This window comes from Rhopalosiphum maidis, chromosome 4, assembly GCF_003676215.2.
Source record: "Rhopalosiphum maidis isolate BTI-1 chromosome 4, ASM367621v3, whole genome shotgun sequence".
Taxonomy (NCBI): Eukaryota; Metazoa; Arthropoda; class Insecta; order Hemiptera; family Aphididae; genus Rhopalosiphum; species Rhopalosiphum maidis.
The window spans coordinates 31,613,619-31,635,975 of record NC_040880.1 but is presented as its reverse complement, the minus strand read 5'-3'; the positions used below and the strand labels follow the sequence as shown (position 1 = coordinate 31,635,975).

The following is a 22,357-nucleotide window of genomic DNA, read 5'->3' as shown; positions in this document are numbered from 1 at the left end:
TTGACATATCGTTCAAACATTTGATTCATGAGCATCCACGGATATTTTTCTAAAACATAAATAACGATTTTTTTATAAAGAAAACGCCTTACTCCCTATTATTATTTTAGATTGTATTATTGTTAATGCGGAAATGGTAGATAATGTTTAGCCAAACATAATTAAAAAACTCTGGGTAGGGGAAAATTGTCTGTTTTCTCCCCTCAACAATCGGGTCGTTCATTAATTAAAAAAGAGAGAAAAATTGGAAACCGCTATGCTGAACAGTAGGTGTATGAGTTTACCTTGTCATGAAGTAATAAGTCACTGTAGTAGTATAATGAATCACCTACCTACGTGTTAAATTTTAATTCGACGATAAATCATAAATAAATAAATAAATAAATAAATATAAATCATTGCATACGAAAAATGATTCGATTCTGAACGAAGACTATAATCATTATAATATTTTCAAGTATTTTTTATGATATATTTTTTGATATTGCTATTCAACTATTCAAGTAATTATTTTTCTACTGAAATTTTCCCGATAACATTTAGTTATTATAATATCATTAGTATATATTTTTAGAATATATTATTGTAATTAACTTTTGAGTCTAACCGCATTGTTGTTTTACCGTACAACGGTGTGATTAGGTTCCGATGTTCGTGATATAATAGGCAATAACTAATCTAAATTAATCTAAATGTTTAGAAAATATCATTGAGCATACAAATTATTATTATAATATACGTAAAGAGTAAAAGTTTATCATGCCTTCAAATAGCTCACAAAGTGTCAAAATATTATCTTGGACTTAAGAGGATGCCAGCGTAATATTTGTTATTTTTCTTTAACCCACACGCAACACAGTAAATTTTACGCTCATAATAATGACTATAACGTCTATAATCATATTAATTTCTCAAATTAGAGTAAAATGACCTCTTATAAAATTTAAAGTTAAGAACATTATCTCAAGAGCAACTCCTAAGCGTTTTATTATATTTTAATTTTAAAACGAGTTATGAGTATTTTAAAATTGTATAGATTGTTTATATATCTATATTTGTTTATATTGTATGTTGTACCATTGGAACTGCTACTCCAGTAAAATCGATTCTATTTATTTCTATAGTTAATATTCCATAGAAAATGATGATGATGTCCACTATGGTGCTATATAATGATAAATGATATTCTATGCATTACATTTTATGATCAACCAAATACTAATCAATTGAATAATTTACAATTTCACATAACTTTATGTATAACGATGATTATGTTGAATTTAATTACCAATAATTTTTATTATTAATGTATACTTAATTTTACGCAAGGTTAGGTACAATATTCAACTTTAGGCCGGGCAAACATTACGCATCATCAGAGAAGATAGTTCAAAGACCATGACACTCCAAGGTCTTTGATGGGTATAGCACTATAGCCGGTATAGGATCGATCATATTATTATTTTAAATAATCAATTACCTACTATACTTGGTTTGCTGATTAATAATTAATCAATAATTACTGTGTCTATACGGTTATAGTCTTACATTGAAATTAAAACAAAACAAAACAAAACAAAATATATCATTGATTTCATAGGTTTACGTAACGTGATCATCACAAATCACAATAACACAATAATGTTACAATATTGTTTGCATTTTATCGTACGATAAGCTATCATCACTCATCAGTATAAACTAAAAGTGACACCACGATAAAACTAATGTAGGTAGTAACAAGGTGTATTGATATGACGTGATTGTATCGAAACTCGTAATATTATAACAATGTTATCTTTATCATGATAACAAAAGACATAAATTTATAAACTATAAGACCTATTCGCTGTATAAATTGTGTTCCGTTTTTATTATTATTTATTTTTTATTATAGAGATATACACTTTTGATTATTGCAGTTGTTACTTGTTGGCTGTTACTGTATATATTGAATTTCATGTCTAATATCGCCCTAGCGTGTATAATTAAAAAAAAAAATTTCAAATTTGCAAAATACCACTGGGCTGTCCTTATTTAGGGAAAACTAAAATTACGTTGTACCGATTTTAGTATTTTCGTTAAAATATTATAATATATATTTACAGAATAAATAAAATTTAAAATTTAAATTTCGTTTATTCTGTGGTTTAATTATATATAATCTTATAAATTATAATATAGGTATGTTAATGTAATCAATAATTATTATTTTTTCTTTGAAAAAAAGATGTCATAATTCAATGTACCCGATATATATTTGTTGAATGGCATATTAATTAATTTTATTAGACAATAGATCTGTTCATCTGTTACCGGTGGCGGCTAAAGATTTGTCAAAGTCCGAGGCAGGCAGATTTTTTAAAAAATATTTGAAGCCAAAAAAATTTTTCTTATTAGAACAGTCTAATACCTACTCGTATTATATTATTTTTACATACATTGCATTTGACAGGCACTCTTGATATTATTTATAATAGACACATTTTTTTTATAAGTAATTTATTATTATTTATTATCCATTTAATTACTAACAAAATTAAATTAATTAATAAATTTATTATTTCCAAATTTCCAAATGTGTTTTGACTGTTTATTTTAAAGCGAATACTTTTGTCTTACATTATAATAATGTTGTTGATTTTAATAAGGTTTAAAAATTTGAAATATGATATTTATGAAATTATAAAGCAAAGTTTTGTGTTACATAAATACTGCAATCGTCACTACTATCATTAACTATTTAAAATAGGGTCTTAATTAATAAGACGTATAAAAAAATGAGATGAAAGCTTAAAATGTAGTTGTAAAATTATGCCAATTATGGTAGGAGAATTATCAATTTAGTTGGATAAAAGTATCATACTATAATATATGATATATTTTCAAGATGTCTCCCTAATCAACAAAACTGGATAATAATATTGTGATAATTATGTGAAGAATAAACAATGTTTAGAAAAATAGCAGCAAAAGATAAAAATTTAGATTAAACCTTTCCAACCATTACATAATATCATCTAATCTATAGATAAATAAGGATTTTAAAGAACAGATTCGTACTCTACAAATTACGATATGTTTAATTAAGGAGCTATTTTAAATTTTAATATGGATACCTTTATAAATATCACGAAGTATTATACGATACAGTATGACTAACTTACTACAAAAATTACAATAGGATAAGACTTTCTATATCAAATACTTTATTTAAGTTTAAATTAATTTCTCTTAAAACGTTACCACGTTTAAAATGAGCCATTTCTTTTAATGTATTATATAGTAGAAAAATAAATTTGGCCGATAATTTATATTTACTATGGTAAAAAATATATTGTAGACTACAGTAATACAATTTTTTCTAAAAAAAATTATGGAACTTTTAAAACTGTACTTAGAAAATTTAGAAAATTCATGCAGTTATACATTTAAACATTGTACATACACTACATAAGCATACAGTATTTACATGGGTATTGTATGTAAAGGAAATACATTTCGATCTCCTGTAGTAGTGTAATTTACTTTACATCTTGATTGTTCCTAAAAACTATAATATTTATCAACAGCATTTACAGAAGCTTTTATCAATGACTGAAAAACAGATTGACTTGAATTCGCAGTTATTATATGTATGTAACTATTATAATATATTAAATTTTATATATTTAATATTTATGTTTTTAAATGCTGTTAGTTTTCTCTACATTTGATTTAAATTGCGTGTTTCCTCTTTCAGGTACGAGATCATAAAAATAGCAATTAAGCCTGTTAAGTCCAGATAAGCATAGATCCGTTCCAGTAAATATCATCGTAGTTACTAGATTTACAGCCGTATATAAATGTACGGGAATCGCAGAAGCATGACAGAGTGTCTCTCTTGTATCCGGAACGAGGTAATGCGTAGGTATTACTTGTCTGAGTAGTGATGGGATGATGAGGTGATGTTGAATCACCTTAACATAAAGCCCATACATGCTAATATAGAGAGGGTAAGTAAAAATTTCAAACTGATTAGAATATTTTCTTAAAATATACTAACTAATATAAGTAGAAGAGTATAAAAAAAATTGCGTTAATTATTCTGCAGATACAACTCAAAGGGAATATTATTATGTTAAAAAATATAGTCATAAATCTCATTGAAATGTTTTTACTACCTTTTTCACTATTTCAGAAGGTACTCAATTTCAGTTATTTAAATAACTAAATTAAAATAATAAACTAATCCGTTTATTAAAGTGAATGTCAGAGTGGGTGGCACGCGTTTGAGTTTCATTATATTCTGATATGAAAACTGCAAATGCATCTATAATCGCCAACTCTGGACATGACCTATACTTGAATTTCAATACGTTCTCCGTTAATAAATATCGTCAGTGTACACAGCGGCGACAAGTGTTCTCAGTAACAACAACAACAACGTTAATGATGACCAGAAATTCCTTATGTATATAATTTGATGTGTTGCTAAAAACTATACTCTACATTAAACCAAACAAAACAAAAAAAAAGTGGATACCACAAAAGGTGTGGTTATTATATGTTATAAGTATATATTATAGTAAAAAATATATACTAACAAAGTAACAACCACTAGCGAAACAAAATAATTACTAGCCAATAATAAAGTATGCACGTACACGAGCAGCCCTAGCAGGAACGAAATGATATATAATAATGTATACTTCAACTTTACATATATAATTATTAGATTTGCGTGGAACGTATGTGGTTGCTGGAATGGGAAAACGTATGTATGTAAAAAATGCCCGAATTCATTCAGCTGTTCACCACAAATTATAATGAAAAACATTCGTAAATAATATGATCCAATGTTTTACACTTTATAGATTATACATTAAATTATATTATTATTACATACGGATACGATGAGATATATTGTACATATTCATAATATGGGAATTTTATATTTGTATCTTTACGTATATCGTATATACTATATAATATATTATTTTAATATGAATATATGATGATTATGAGTATATGCGTATTGCACAATGTACTATATACAGGCACGAATACAAAGGGGGCTGAAGCCTTAGATATATAAAAAATACGTACGTATAAACTATAAACATACAGTGCGGAATTTAAGGGTCTCGTCTTGGGGCCCCAAGGCAGCTACTAAAGAAAGAACTTTTTAAAAATATATAAATAAAAACAACTTTTAATTTGTTGCTTTTAAAACTGTATAAGATGCGGTACCGATACATATTTTCACTTTATACATCCATAACAATATATAGTGTAGCATAATTTTAATTTTTAAGTTACTGCCTATTTCATAATAATATTCTTATAAGCTTATTTTTATTTAAGCATTAAACAAAATAGAAAATAGTTTATACACGAAATATTTCTTTATGTATCAACATTTTTTGGGGCATTTTTTTTTTTTTTTTGGTACTTGGGCTATGGAAAGGTAAAGTCCCCTAGGCAGCTGCTTAGTTTGTCTAGGCAGAAGTTCGGTACTGTAAATATCTGTGATATTATGTAAATATGTTATCATTACTTGAGTTTACTTGAGTTTAATATGCATAAATGTTGAATATTTTATTCATTATTATAACTTAAACTTGATGCCTTGCTTTTATGTACTTAAAGTAAAATTTTTCATCTGTCCCCCCCCCTTATTTCATAGCTAGATCCGCGCCTGTGTACCAATGTATATGTATAAACAATATTCCTGAGAAGATAATAAGATTAAATATTTTGTAAATTAAAATCGATCATTGATGACTTTCAATCTTGTGGCCGTTTCATGATGACTAACAAAATATATTATATAAATAAATTTGAAGCCCGTATTTGTTTTATAGTAGGTACTAGCTACGTATCCGTTATGCACTTATTTTATATATGAAAAATACTTCAATAATTTTATAACTCATAACTATATTACATTTCATGGTAGCTGCTACATACATTTAAAATAAACGACAAGCGAGGATATAATATTATTATTTGTATCTATAAAGCTAAAAATATAATATAATATAAAAACATACAAATTTACAAATATAAAAAAATAATATTTTGGTCTTATTTTTAGTTTTTTAAGTATACAAAACTAGCTGATCCTGCACAATGTTGCACTTTATTTAATTACATATTATTCTATCTAAATAGGTAAAATATTTGTGCAATGAAAAACATTACGAAGATACACATATTATAGGGAACTATATAAGTGTTGTAGTTGCATTTCTGATTGAAGTTTTCTGGTGTTTCAGTTATATAACGAAAATTCCACCTGCTCAAGTACGGCACAACGCCAATCACCTATAAACAGATGACTAAATGTCCTGTTTTCAATATAAATAGCTGCTAGTATAAAACATGTCCGTTAATGTATGCGTTGAAAATATTTGATGTAATTTATCATATGTGCATAATGATTGTCTCAAATATATAAATATATGATATTATATGTATATACTATAAAGTATAATGACAATAATTATATCGTGACCAGTACAAATTTCTTCTTACAAATCCGACGCTAAAGGATAATGAACTCTTCCGGCACAAAATAACAATATCATCTAATTTTATATTATATGTATATTTATAGTCACAAAAACGTATACGAATCAAATATACAATGTATATATTAATTCCGTCGATGTATCCAATATAAGTAATATAGTCTAGTTCTAGTATCTACATTGTACAGACAAAATATAAAAATAATGCATTTGATATTATATAGCTAAATACGTCATCTATGGCCTATATGTATATTATGTTTACAATAGTTAGTCATTATATATAAATTGTTTATTTATTAGATGATATTATAATATATTAATATCTGTACGTCACAACTTCAGTTAATTTAATTACATGGATTGTGCTGAAGTTAGTTTGCAACTCCATAATGGTATTTACAATAATATTTGCTAATCATTATGAGTATATAATCTTCTACTGTCGCATGACTGCAGTGTTCGTTAAATCGTTCGAGAGGACGCTTATATTTATTTTATATAATCGTGTAGTTTATTATTATAAACTACACGTTTATAATAATACACGTTTACACGTCTTTTATATTTGTTATATTTAACAAATATAAAAGACTTCATTTATCGTAATGTATGATCGGGAAGTAATAATATATACATTTTAATGTGAAAATTACGAAAAATACAATACCTATTTTATGGTAATGGTCCTTAAAAATTAAAATTGTATGTTTATCGATATCGTTCATTTTTTTTTTTACTTGACAATAATATTTTGGTCATAAATATAATGTTGTTGTTTTTTTATACCCACGTACAGTTTATTAGATTTCTTTAGACGGTGATTTTTATAACTTATAGTTAAACAATGATTGTAAATATTGGTAGTGTGCATCATGTATCGTAATTATCTCGAAAAACGCTTACCTAATCTAAATACGATTTGTTTGATATGTATACAAATTGATACACGATACACCTATACCAATATATACATAAGATAAAACGATTAACAATAGTTATTAACTATACAGGGGGATTCGTCAATCATTTTTATCTTTATTAATTCCTTTAGTAATACATTTATGCAAATACTAATTTTTGAAATTATAAATATACTTAAAGATAAAATCTTTATGATTATTTTGTACTACTTAAGAAGTATCCTGCTGTGATGCAAACTCCTATTTTTATATTAAGAACCCTTTCATTTTACTGTAAATTATTTAGTGAAAAATGTATTTAAAAATATTATTGATGTACTTAATTCAAAGTTTGAATGAGCAGTCTCTCGGTTATTAAAATATTTATGTTAAGAATTATACAAAAATATAAAACAGATGTAATATTGAATTTAATATTTATTTTATACTTAGGCCATTCTTATGTAAATTATAAATAATGTTGATAGATTCATATTAATTATTAAAATGTTTAAATCACCATAGTCTCGGTATTTTCCAAACATTTTCGTGGACCAATTATCATTGGTTCACAAATTCAAATAACTCAAAACACTATTCGTTTGAATTCAACATTTTCTGAAAAATGATATGCCAATTAACTATCAAGTATCAACAGATAAAAGGAATTCATATTCGAAAATCGGATGTCTGCGTATGTCCACAAGACATTCTTCAAGTATAGTACAAAAAAAAAAAATCTTGAAAATAACCCCGTATATTATGCGGGTGAAACACGGGTTTGAGTATTATTGTTAAGGATCGACTAGCATAATATTATAATATACCTCTACCTAATACTACAGAATGTCATCGGAACCGATTCTGCAGGTCCACCGACGTACGTTACGCGTCCGCACAGCGTGACCCCCTCCTCGCCACCACCACCGCGACACTCACCACTACCACAACCGCCGCTGCCCAACAATCGTACACCGACGAGGTATACCTACACGTTCGTGTCGGACGACAACGAACGGGTTCGGTGGACGACCAACGCGCACCGCCGCCAACCGAGTGAACGCGACGGTGGACCGATTCCCATTGTACATAGCAACGTTGTACAATACAACGCGTAATGCGTGCCGTGCACCGTTCTATCTGTATATAATAATATTATACAACGGCCGAACCGGTCGGTTCAAGGTCTCTCCTCCTGCACCACCGGCGTTCGCAGCACCACCGCCACGGTCGCCGACAGGGCTGGACAAAGTGTGCGCGTGGCGCGTTCGGTCGGTAGTATACGTCTAACCGCGGTCGCCGGCGGTCACTGGGGCGAGTCACGCGTGCGGACGACGAAAGTCCGCGAACCGAGAACGTTTTTGATTAATAACATTTTAACAGTAGTTTCGTGTGCCTGTGTACTTAAACAGTGTTTCCGGTCGACAAACACGCATTACGTGTTATCATATACCGTTTTATCGTTATATGTGACAGGCATTATATTCAGAGGTGGAGTACGCCGTTCTGTGTTTTGTATAATACGTAACGTTTTCCACCGCAGTAGCGTTGAATCGAGATCGTTTTGGCGCAGTGGCCATCGTATTATACTGTATAGCCGCAGGCATAGGATATTTCATCCGTGGGTAAAGCTCATCGAGAGTCCCTTGGCTGAACGAAGCGTACGTATACGACGAAAGTATACGTCATCCCATACCCGCACTATCACTTTCCAGGTATATTATAATAATATTACTGTACGAGTTCGTTTATGACATGCCTCCCAGCCCCCAACAGTCCAACCCGAAAGCACCTATCGGCTATCCGGTAGTACAAAAACTTAAAAAAGGGCAATTATCTAAATTTCAAATGGACATGAACTATATGAGATAGAATTTATGCGGGTTTATAATATTTTAATAATTCATAATATAGAAACAAACAAATGAACTTGTGCAAATTTAAAATTTATCGTCCGGAATGAGTGCTGTGATATATACTTATTATCTTAGACCATGCACGAATCGATCTTGATTTAAACCGGTACATACTTTTTACATTAAAAGCTTTAACAAGTATTATATTATCGATAAAGCCCATCACACGATGGGTGAGATTAAAGTTTAAATAACTTATTAATAAAATGTTTAGTAGGTACTGGGTACAACATGGAAAATTACTTACAAATGTAAGTTGAAACGATACATGTGGGCGTAAGTGGTATGACATTCTCTAACCCTAAAGAGACGGTATTTTATCGATGGCCCACAGAGAAGATTTTATCATAATTTTTATTGTTATTTTAGTGTATTTAATTTCATGAGAACTACCTAACAAGTGTTGTGTACTTACTACTTATAATATTTTTTTAAATTAGCATTAAAATATTAAATTATAATTAAAGTTAAAGACTATACTTTATATTGTAAAGAGGTCTATAATGCTATAAATGTTAAGAACTCTTATTAAAATCTCTTGATAAAACTTAGCGCGTTATATCCCTTAATCAAATACTTTTTTTTGTCTATGTAATGCAATTTGACGGATCTCATACATCTGGTGTGCTATACGTGTTTCTCGATCAAAAGTGAAGATACTGTTATCTAAATTTATTACATAGACGGATATGCTCAAAAATCAAAATTCCTTCACCTCATGCAGTATGCAAGTGCACACTGTAGCGTTGTGTTGTTTTAATATATTATATTAATATTATCATTATTAATTTGTACAATAGTAAGGTTTTCATTATATTTATATGTATGACATATCAATTAATGCCTAAAAAATGTTACATTCTTGAGCAAAAAGTGTGCTTTTCAAATTATCGGTTTGACTAGCTGTATATTGACATTTGACCATTTTACCTCTCTAAGAAAATACATTATACTAACATTCAATACATTTATGAGTTTTTTTTAAACAACTAGGTACCTATCAATTTTTGTTTTTTTTTCTAGTAAACTTGGCTAGGATACCTTTAGTCAATATATTATAGATTACTGATATACATGTATTTCATCAATATAAATGTATGTCAAAATTAATTAATTTATATTTTATAAACTATAAAATTGATTATAATTTATAGTAATATCGTTATATTATATTAGATATTTATAATCAATTGTATTAAGTATAAAATATAAATTAATTAAATTAAATAGTAAAAACATAAGGGGGGGATTTAAATCGATAAGGGGGATAGGTGGCTGAAATCAGAATATAATAGAATATATGAATATCTACACACTACATATACATAATATATATATAATATATATTCAATATATAATATATTATATGTTATAACAAATTAAAATATTATGTAAGTACTTCAAGTATAGTATCTAATGGGCAAAGAACACATGAATAATTTGGATAAAATCCTAACTATAGAAAATTTGTAACTCGTTTGGATCAATTATTTACGCAGCAAAAATTATGGGTTTTATCAGCGGTGTTGGTGTAACTTCAAAATTTGGATCCGGGAGCAAAATTATCAAAGTCCTATTCTATATCTTATTCATCTTACTAAAATGTTATACATATTTAAAAAATATTATTGCATGTAATATTAATTTAAAATTGTATAATAATTTAGATTAATTAAAAAAAAAAATTAATAGTTTAAAGAAAAACATATTATTACGTATTTTACGCTCCCTAAACGAACGGACCCGCGGTTGCACCCGCGCCACCAGATCTCTTTTACATACGATACTGGTTTTTATAAGGTTATTATTTATAATATTTAATTCATTCATTATTTATTTATATGTATGTAACCTTTTATTTTATTAATACAAACGCTGAATTATAATTTGATAATATTAATAAACCTATTACAAAAAACCATACATATTATAGATCTTGATCGGTGATTTTCTATTAAGATATGTAATATTATAATTTGTGTTAGGTAGTATACATTCACCGTTATTGTTAAAACCTAAAACACTTAAAATACAGCATTTAAGGCTATGATGTAATGAATATTTCATAACTATTTGACATCCTAGGGAAATTCAATATAAAACAACTTTTTGATTAATACGACTACATTCTGATTTGGGTATCCGGGATGATGGGTGCTTAAGTATTATTCCTAAAGGAAAAAGGGAGAATTGTCTTAGGGTTGTAATATCACGGCTTATCAAAACTATTATAAATACAAAGCTATAACAATATTTAATAGATTTCCAAAGTATGATAAGTTAATAAATAATAAGATATTGTTTTAAAAAAGTATAAAAAAATATATGTTCCAGAGAAACAATTATTAATATTATATGTTCATGTTCATTATTATTTAAGTACTACTCTATTTTTATGTACTTTATTATTGTAATAATTTTCATATATTTAAAAAAATTGTTTATAATTATTTGTTATAACTAATAACTGAAGACACTCTCATCACAAGCTTGCTTAAAGAGAGGGGTAATCAGCTCATATTACCATTTAAATTAATTTATGTTTATGATGTATCCTACCTAAGTTGAGTTGAATAAATTATAATTATTATTATTGTTTTGAGACATTTTTATCCTTCGCCTCGTGGATTCGTATCTTATCGAATGTCGTTGACAACTAAAATAATAATAATCTAATAATACTGATATGATTTAGTATACAATTTATATGTCACTTAACTATTTTACTAAAAGGGTTTACTCAAATGTATGCCTATCGGATTTAATATCCATACAAACTTTTAACATCAATACATATAAGATACACTAGTACCGGTTAACATGGACAATCACTAAAATTTAATTAACATTTAATAAGGTCTATTAAACATGATTTAGTGGCCCATGATTGGTTCATTACAACATTACATTTTATTGAACCATTAATTAATCCATTTTTCATGCAACCCGCCATTAATAGATAAAAAAAAGCATTTTTAGTTGTTTTAGAAATATTGTATAATTTAAAAATAAACTGTATTCTCGAAAATTCCCAAAACATGTAACATTATTATTGAATATAATTATTATTATGACTTATGAAGATATGAGTATATAAACTAGTACGCGTACGATTGTGTAGGTAGTTGTCCTCCTAGTTGTTACCCAGTATTTAAACTGGTGACATCTTTTAGTAGATTTCACTTTGAAGTTTCCAACTTAAATTATTTTAAATACGTATTTCAAATTTCTTTAATAAATATGCTACATTATATAGTATGTTATGTATAGTGTAACTGCAGTATATGTTAATAACCTAATGATTAGTTCCTAATACGAGGATCTTGTGAATAATTTACACTAATGATAAGACTGGTCGATTGGTGATTGATTGAAGTATGTTTTATCTTGAGGCATCATTCTCGGGAAATCCTCTAGAAAAATTAGAAGTGTATCGTTGGACTGGAATTAAAGAGGTTTGTTAATATATATAATATACAGGAATCATTTCTCTGAAATGTTGTTGCACAACACAGTAACGCGTAAACTGAGACTAGTCGAGAATCAAATGGAAAATGTTGGTGACTGGTCGTAGAGAAAACGGTTGGCAGGCACTGTTTTCTTCAAAACTAACCAACCAAAAATATAGCCCGTTATAGGTATATGCTCGCGAGTAAAGGCGGGTTTTCACTACATACGTGTACGTGCATGAAAATACTTTTCTGTGATTGGTTGGTATACACGGTAAACTTTTGGTATACCAGAGAGTTTATACGTTCTTGCTACACGACGTATAACCACGATACCATGAAGTTGAATTTATTTTAACTATTTCCGTCCGAACACTGAACACTCAGTGAACAGTCTAATTTGGGCGATAACAGCAATCACAAATTTAAAAATATTTATTTTAACCGTGCTCATCCGAGTATTTTTCAAGAAGGGCCTGTATGTACAATCGTACGTATGTTACGAGTGTGTAGGTACAATAAACGTGTGCGTACACGCGAACGGTCCACTGGAAATCCCCCTTAATGCAAATCGTTTACCTAACTACTAAGTACTAATTAATGGTTGTCTTGGACCGTGGTATAAATTATTCAACTATCGATTATCGTAATTCGCGGACCACATTATAAGCATTCGCGTGCAGTAATCGCGATATTGTTCATTGTTCACGAGGCGGTTTAAAGAAAACTTACTCGTCAGTCGTCACTCGTCGCTTTATCTTCTATTCTTCTATATATACACGTACCATGCTGAAGAAGTCACCCTTATAAATTAGTTGTACGGTCATATAACAGATATGAAATATAATTAACGAATTTGTTGGTAAGTTACCGAAATTATATAATTTTATATTAGCGAATTTATTTCCTAGTAAAATAAGTACATTGTAGGACAATATTGAACCACTCAAATTTTTTTAGGTTTTCGCCTTTTTAATTTATTTCCATTAGATAAACTTTTTAAGTTTTGCGTTACCAACTGCACAACTTTTTGTTTGCTAATTTTTCCTTAATATTATATATTATATACTTTTACCTATAGCGCCAACTACTTGGATTAATTTACATTTATTTTTGTAAATACTTAGTTCCTACCTATGGAATTTGTATGAATTTATATTTAATTGCATTCGCAAATTAATGTAGGTGCTGTATAAAAGTTTATCTAGCCCTCCCCTCTTCTAAAAAAAAAAAAAAAAAAAAATGATTTTGTAAAATATTTTCATACAAATATTTAGTAGGTATGTAACTAAACTCTCCAGTCTAGTCAGCCTTATCTGAATAGATATCTATACAACTACACATTTCAATAATTACCTACGCGGCTACATAGTTATTATTACAGGTATTAGGTATTCAGGTGAACTAGTTAAGTCCAATTTCGGGTATAACATTCATCTTTTATTGTATACATAGTTATATAGTTGCATTTATTATTTTATAGGTATTGTACTAATTTCTTACCTTTAAGCATTATTGGCTAGGTCTAGGTGCCTAGGTAAAACTTAATGTTTAGGTACTTTATACTTTATAGTTACTTGCCTACACAAATATAAACATTATAATATTCTGAAATACATTTGTACTCGAACGACCATACTAGGTATCACGTCCTAGTATGTTTAGTAAACATGACCCAACTGAAACTTGTTTATATTTTGATTCGAAACAGTAGATATGTAATTATATTTTGTATAACATATTCAACATATTATGGTTATCCATATATGATATATTTATGTTATGTGTGGTTATATGAGTTACACTGTTATAATCAGATCCACGATGCACTAGGATTAGATATGTACGTAATAAGATTTATTCGCGTTCTTCATTTCTTCATAACGTGAACTGCAGTTTCAATAGTAAACGGCTCATAAACAAATAATAATGATACATAATAAATTATTAATTTAATAATAATTATATTGTAGAAACCAACGTATAGCCGAATTTAATTGATGTTATAATAATAAAATATGTAATGTGTTAGTATTTCTGATGGTTATTCATTTTTATACTTATGCTGAATTATGCTTGGATATGTACACATGCATGACTGCGAAAGTGTTATATGCGTTATTGCGTTAAGGTTTCATGAGCAGCACGATGCACGCCGTTGATTTTGTTTACCCTATATTAATTGTTGGTATTATCAACGCTATCTAGTGGTAGGTTCACATAAAGTCTTTTGAAACCTCTACTTTGATCATTTTATCAAATCATTAATAATAAAATGCTTAAGCATCTGTAAACATAATATGTTTATATCTATAATTATAATTTTTAACGTGTATAATATTAAATATTGGCAATCATATGACCCTTAGTGAAGATATAAATATCTTAATGAACGTTGTATATATAAAAAAAAAATATAATAAACAATTCACATTATTTATTAAAATGTTCTTGCTTAATAGTCTATTATAGGAATTAGGAGTAAAGAACATTTTTTTACTAATAATATGTAAGAAAATTATACATACTTAATATACATAATTATTAATTGGCTAATATTTTGACGATTACAACTTATATAATATACTACTAAATAATTTAAAAACCATATAGATTTAATATTGAACCTATTTCTTCATCGAGTTTAATGAACTTAAATTAATAAAATATTTTTTTAGTTTAAAATCATTATAATTAGTCCCATTTCGCATTTGTTTTTGGATGTAAAATTTTCATAAATGCTTAAAAAGTAAGAATCACTTGACTTGTACGTGGATTTCTTCCTATGAGTACTGGTTATAACTTATTAACTATAACAACATCGGTAGTAAATATTGTAAATTGTAAAGTATATCTTTAGGAGCAGTGGCGTAATTTGGTTTTATTTATGAGGGAGATGATAATATGTTTGCATACTTTTATCTATTACCCTCTTAACAAATGCTTATATGCACTACACGCATCATAAGCACCTGTATATACAACTATTGTGATATAATATGTATAAACTATAAATACTATAAATGTATAATGTAAGTACATATATAAATGTATGCACACATGGAAACAAATAATTATGTAATATTTAAATATTCACAAACGATTTAAATTGTTATATATTATAGGTACGACATTTCTGGTGTGTGCGTAGTTACTACTCTGCGATAAAATAAAATAGTGTATTTTTGTGCCACAATATACTAGGTATACTAATAATATGCACATTTATGCAATAGTGTTAATTATGAAGTAATATTATCTTAGTTATGTACAGTTAGAATAGGGGATTCGGTTTTTTTTTTATATCATGTCTATAAAACATTTTATAGTGGAGCGTTAAATAAATTGTCGAATGATAATTTTTTTTAATTATTATCAAAACATAATATTATTTTACGGAACCATAATACGGCGTTAGTGAACGATAATTTACACACGCGCAAGCAGTTTGTGTTGTAGAGATCATTGTAAAAAAATAACTATGGTGTATAATAATATTATAGGTATTTAAATTTTAAGCCGCTCGGTTTGATTGATTGTTGTACGTTTTCTAGATTTTAATCGCAATAAGATGACAGAGCTAATGGAAAAAATATTACAAACATCCGTTAAACATTAACCTTTTGGCGAAGCTTATGAATTAAAAACATGTCGAGGTCAAATACATTAGAAATCCGTAGTATAACGTTAGGTATACGTTGAAACAAAGGGTGCTAAATCTATTTTTTGTTACCTGTATGACAACGATACTCTTTGTTTAATGTGTTTATAAGTTATATTTAAACATTTTTTTATATTGTGTGGTAGGACTGATGGGTATACTAAGATTAGTAAAAACTTACATTCTTTTTACATTGCTTTGAGTATTTTCTTAAAATGTTGAATATTTTATTCACAATTATACCTAAGTAAATATCGTTTCAAGTTATAAAATAAAATCGGTATAGCACAAGATTTTAACCCAATATAATTGTATTTATTTTTGATCTCAAAAAAATTAAACATCTAAACATACTTAATGAAATTTTTATTAATAGATTTAATTAAGTACCTAATTGACTAGACGTTTTCTATTACTATCCCAAAATATTAACAATAATAATAATTTTACAGTTAACTTATCAATATAACATAATTATTATGTTGTCCATATTAGAAAATTTTGTAATCGTGGTTAACATTATACAGGATCTACAGATGACTTGTGCTGCATATAGTGACCAGTCATTATGCACGAACGCAGAGTACGTGAAAATCGTTTCTTTCTCAAATGCACGTTTTATGCAGGTCCTTCGACCTGTAGTTTCGCAAAAAATTCAAACCCTTGACCCGATTACTTGATATACTTGTTGCTATTTTTTCCCTTCGCAGCCAAGCCGCGTCACCGAGGTCATACAAAACTATAACGATTCTCGTAATTACAGTTATAACCGAAAAAATAACGTGGAAACAATACATGGTTATTTTTTCCTTCGTATATTATATATAATATGTATGTATACTATATAATATTCTTTGTGTTTGTCGTCAGATCTTTTTTTTCGTTTTTTTTTTATATTGCGTGTGACCTAGTCTCCGCCACCGTCACCGACTTATGAACAATGGAGCACGAAGAAAATTAAGGAAATCCGTGAGAAAGTGTGCGTCCGTGTGTGGAGACGAATAGCACTTGCGTATGTTCATATATTATACTATTTCAGTGTACACGCATACACGTTCAAATATATATACATGCAAATGTTGTTATATACATACATAAATCCACACATTCACCATAACAAAAAACATATTATAATACAATAATAATAATCGTGATACGTAAAAAAATAAATAAATCATAATATTTTCGAATTTTTTGAGGGGAAGACGAAGCATATTAACATTATACATTTATATTCATACCGTATTACCCACGTTTCGTGGCATTGAGCAAGGTTGTCGGTTATAACTGTACTGGGATGTAATAATAATATACGTATTGTGAATGACCCCATTAGTAGTTCCTTAACATGATTGAGTCACTATGCAAACCATGTGTTTCACGAGGAAAGACCGGACTGTAATACCTACCGGGCAGCGCGTATACTGCATATTAATAAAAATTTAATAACTATAAGATAATATAAACAGTTGCAGGTTTACGCATCATCCGATATTCAAAATACTAAAATAAATAATTAGTTGTTAACTATTACAAATAATCCTAATATAAAACGAGGAAATTGCTGAGAATTAAAATTTAAAAGTGTTGAGACAATAGCTGTAACCTGTGAGTACTTTATATTATATTTTACATTTTTTTAGCTTTGATCTCTTTAATTGTTATCGGAGTCTAGAATGTCAAATAATTTAGGAAATCTCATTATATTACTTACGAATTTATTTTTCTTTAAGTTTTCGTAATTCTACCAAGTTCAGGGTACATTGAAAATAGCTTATATTGAATAGATATATGTAATACAGCGTAGTAATAGTTTCAATTAAGTTCTTTTAACTTATTACGTAAATAGTACGACATTAATAATATTGATAAAACTGTAAATATTTGCTTGAAAATAATGCTATGTGATTTGTGAGAGATTAAAAGCTCTGAAATATTTTTTTTAATATAGAATGTATAGCCTATTAGTATAAGCCTCTCAAAGTGAAAAATTCACATTTAAAAAAAAATTTAGCTTATAAGTATTATTTATTAGTAATAATGTATTGTAATTTATGTATTTAAGAAAGTCAACTCCGTTGTTGATTTATAAAATAAACATAAAGCATAAATGAATCCAAACACAGCATATAAATATAAAATGACTTGTAAATGTATTGTGATATTTGTGATCCATAATCTTATATTACTTTATTCTTTAAAACTAGATATTGTTTGAAAAGATGACGTGTTGAATAATTTTTTTAAAACATACAATAGGCATTACAATATAATAATGTAATCAGACTAAGTACATACCTATAGCTTATTTATTAATACATTCTTTGTGTTTGGTACTTAGTGTTTGGATTTTAGTCTGTATTGTGATAAACGTTGATTGGTTGGTTGTATAAATATTTAAAATATTCTTAATATGAAAATCCTTTTATTTTTTAAATAATATAAGTATTTTTCATTTAAATAAATTATTAATTAATAAATATACAAAATCGGAAGATTTTATGTATTTATTTTGGTTTGATTAAATTTTAGCTTTGGTCAACATGAAGAATATATATAGCTTTGTGGTAATACGTGGAATAAATAGTTTCAAATTAATCTAAACATTGTGAAAGTGTCATTGTATATCGAATAGCGAAAAAAAACTAATTTTGATAAAAATGAGGTTTGCCTAAGAATTCCCGTTTTTCTCTAATTCTTTATTTGTTTTCTCGTATTATTTTGATGAATATTAAGAATTTTAATCCTAAATCTAACTAATATGGCTTTTTCGTTAAGAACCTGGGTGGTCACCCATCCGAAAGCTAACAACTCCAACTATGATTTTCTGCAGCACTATTAGCGACTTTAGCCTAACACACACACCATGCACCTTAATATGTTATATCTATTTAACTACATTATGTGACATTTTAATAATATATTTAAAAGAACTATTCAGGATAATGGTAATAATGAATAAAAAGAAAAATATGGGTCGACAATAATTAGATTATATTAAAATATATATTCATTTTCGAATAGATAAACAGGAAAAAAATCACATTCGTAAAATCGTATAATATCATAATCACATAATAATTTTTGTTTGACAAGTATAACAAGTAGGTGGCCAAATTATAAGACCGACTATTATATCATCTAATCTATAGATAAATGAGGATCTTAAAGAACATATTCGTATATACTCGTATATATTCTACAATATAGACTAAGACTTAAATCTAAGTCTGTATGACTTAGGAGCTATTTTAAATGTTAATATAGATACCTTTTAAAAATGTCAGATACACTTACTATAATTAGGTATGATGATATATGTATGGCTTCGAAAAATTACCTAATAATTGTCAATTTTATAAATATCCACGTTTAGGGGCGGTTATTTGAAAAATAATACATGTCAGCCGGTCACTGGTCAGCGTACATAGATTATTTAAACCTAAGCACAGTTTTCCCTTTCAGCTTATAAAACTTATTGTGTATCTAATATTCTGCGAAGTCATAATATAAAAAACCTTTTTGTGTGCATATAACATCTTAAAATGGCCTAATATCTTTATACTATCTTTGTGTGTATACGAAATGTTGTTTTGGTAAAACTTTAAAACTTATTGAAATCCAATGCTATATTAATCTCCTATTGTATAGTATGAACAAACAGTTGGATATAAACTGTAATTGTACTCACCTGGTCACACCATAAAAAGATCAGGCGTAGACGTGTATTATTTACGTCATGTGTACACTATCCTATAATAAGACTAAAAGATGATATGCTAGGTGTATCCTCTGAATTACTCACTAATCCACGGGAGATCTTCCGCATTTTCAAGGTTTTTTGCTAACCAATAACAAAGGTATACATAATATCAATATTAAATATGCATTAAATCACGGTGCATAAAGCCGTCACAGTTTTTATACACCTATTTTATTGTTTATATCTGCTCGGATATAAATTTACTTATTGTGTGACTGTTAAAATATTGTCTTTAAGCAACTGATTTTGTCGTTTTTTTTATGTTCGTGATATTACAATCGTTTTAAATCGATATTTGTATTGTAATAAAATAGAGAATAGATGTGGTGAGTGATATCTGTACGTTGAAATAATATTGTTCTATTAACCAATACACATATGTGTAAAAAATATATATATTTAAATGATACAAATAAACCGCAACTCGCAGGTTTTACACGCAGCCCTCCTAATATATATATTTTATTCAATTATTATGTTTTATAAGGTTATTACAGATAATGATGTGCAGCCACACGTGCGCGTTGTATAGTGTGCGATTACACGATATCATTATAAATTTATAGCATTGTAATCTACCATTATGTATTTATGTTTAAGATACTCGGATTCAGAATTAATTTTTGTCAACGTGAATATAATAATACAAATCACTTCGAGCACGCTGCACGCTGTAAATGATACAAATTGTTCTCCTTAAATTATATAAATAAATATATAGTCCATTGAGCTAGGACACCATTTCAGTTTTAAAATGGGGCAGTCAAATTTTTAAACAGGACAATTTTTTTTACCTCCAAACAACAACAGTAAAATAGTGAAATGTATTATTGTTTTAATAGATAGGTATATATTAGTATATTCTTACTAATTTTTAGATGTTTCATACAGTCATACCCTATAATCTTGAAAATAAGTAAAATTAGTTCTACGGGTTTTCGCTGAAATTCGTAGTAAATTTTTAAATTATTGAAACTAGTATTATTTTTTTGTTCGTATATTGTTTTGGCATCACGTCTATTTGTAGATGGTAAGTTTCTATATTCAAAACTTACTTCTTTAGTACCGAGCATTCGTAGTCAAATTTAAATTACCGACCCCATCATATTATTACAAAACATAAATATTCAAAGCCCGTATACTTCATCTATACTTAAACTAGTTAAACTCTTATCAATTATCATATATTATAAAATGTAATGTATACCTATAGTTTACGTATTACACATGTACATTGTATACGGCCAGTACATTAAAAGATAAAAAATAATTTGAATAAAGTACTTGTGCATGGGCGTGTGACGCATACTGCGATATGATATATATTTACAATTTCGTTTTAATTGCACCGAATAATCTATATAATATGATATATGATAAGCAGATAGTTTTGTTGTAATTTGTTTTTATTTCTGAAATTTTTAATAAAAATGTTAATGTCCTAAATACACTGTTCATTGTAGCTACTTATTATAAAAATTGTATACCAATATAATATAATAATTTATGTATATAGATACAAAATAATATAGCTATATAAATGACACACGTTTCTGGGAGTGTGTGACTTTTCGGCACAGACCGTTGTCGTTGACATGATACGGTCTGATACAAATGTGCCAAGAAAGGTGCGCTGGTATATTCATCACTGGGCAATAAGGTAGTTTTGGAATTCTCCCCTCTACAAAGCTACATAAGAAATAATAAAAATAATATTATTATAGAGCCCCGCATATATTATAATATGTATAATGAAAATATGCATTAAAGAATGCATAATCGCGCTAGATATTTGAGAGTCTATGCAATTAATATAGTATGGGATCTCTTACTGTCTTATAAAATAATTTATATTATAATATATAATTAGTAATTTCTATTTAGTTCTAATTATATTTTTTAACATTTTATTATAAATTAAAAAATAAAAAGAATATTAATACCTAATTTTACTAGAAAAATTTTTTTTTGTTATAGATATTTGTTATTTTGGTATTTATTTTTCTACTTCTAACCCTCAAAACTTGCGAGTACGTCACTTTATTTGTATAAATTATATTATAGTATGTACTGTATAATCGGCGAATTGAATAATAAAGGATGTGATCAAAGAGGATGTACATTTCATACTTACCTGATATACACTTACAT

General features: G+C 27.8%; 1 protein-coding gene across 2 annotated transcripts in view; it reads left to right on the top strand.

Moving 5' to 3' along the window:
* Positions 1-8,733: 8,733 nt before the first annotated feature.
* Positions 8,734-22,357, top strand: part of LOC113553769 (sodium- and chloride-dependent betaine transporter) — a 79,246-nt gene continuing 65,622 nt past the window's right edge. For both annotated transcript variants that reach the window (XM_026957293.1, XM_026957284.1), the window contains exon 1: positions 8,734-9,132. The gene's annotated coding sequence lies outside the window, so the exon portion shown is untranslated. The remainder of the gene's footprint in view (positions 9,133-22,357) is intronic.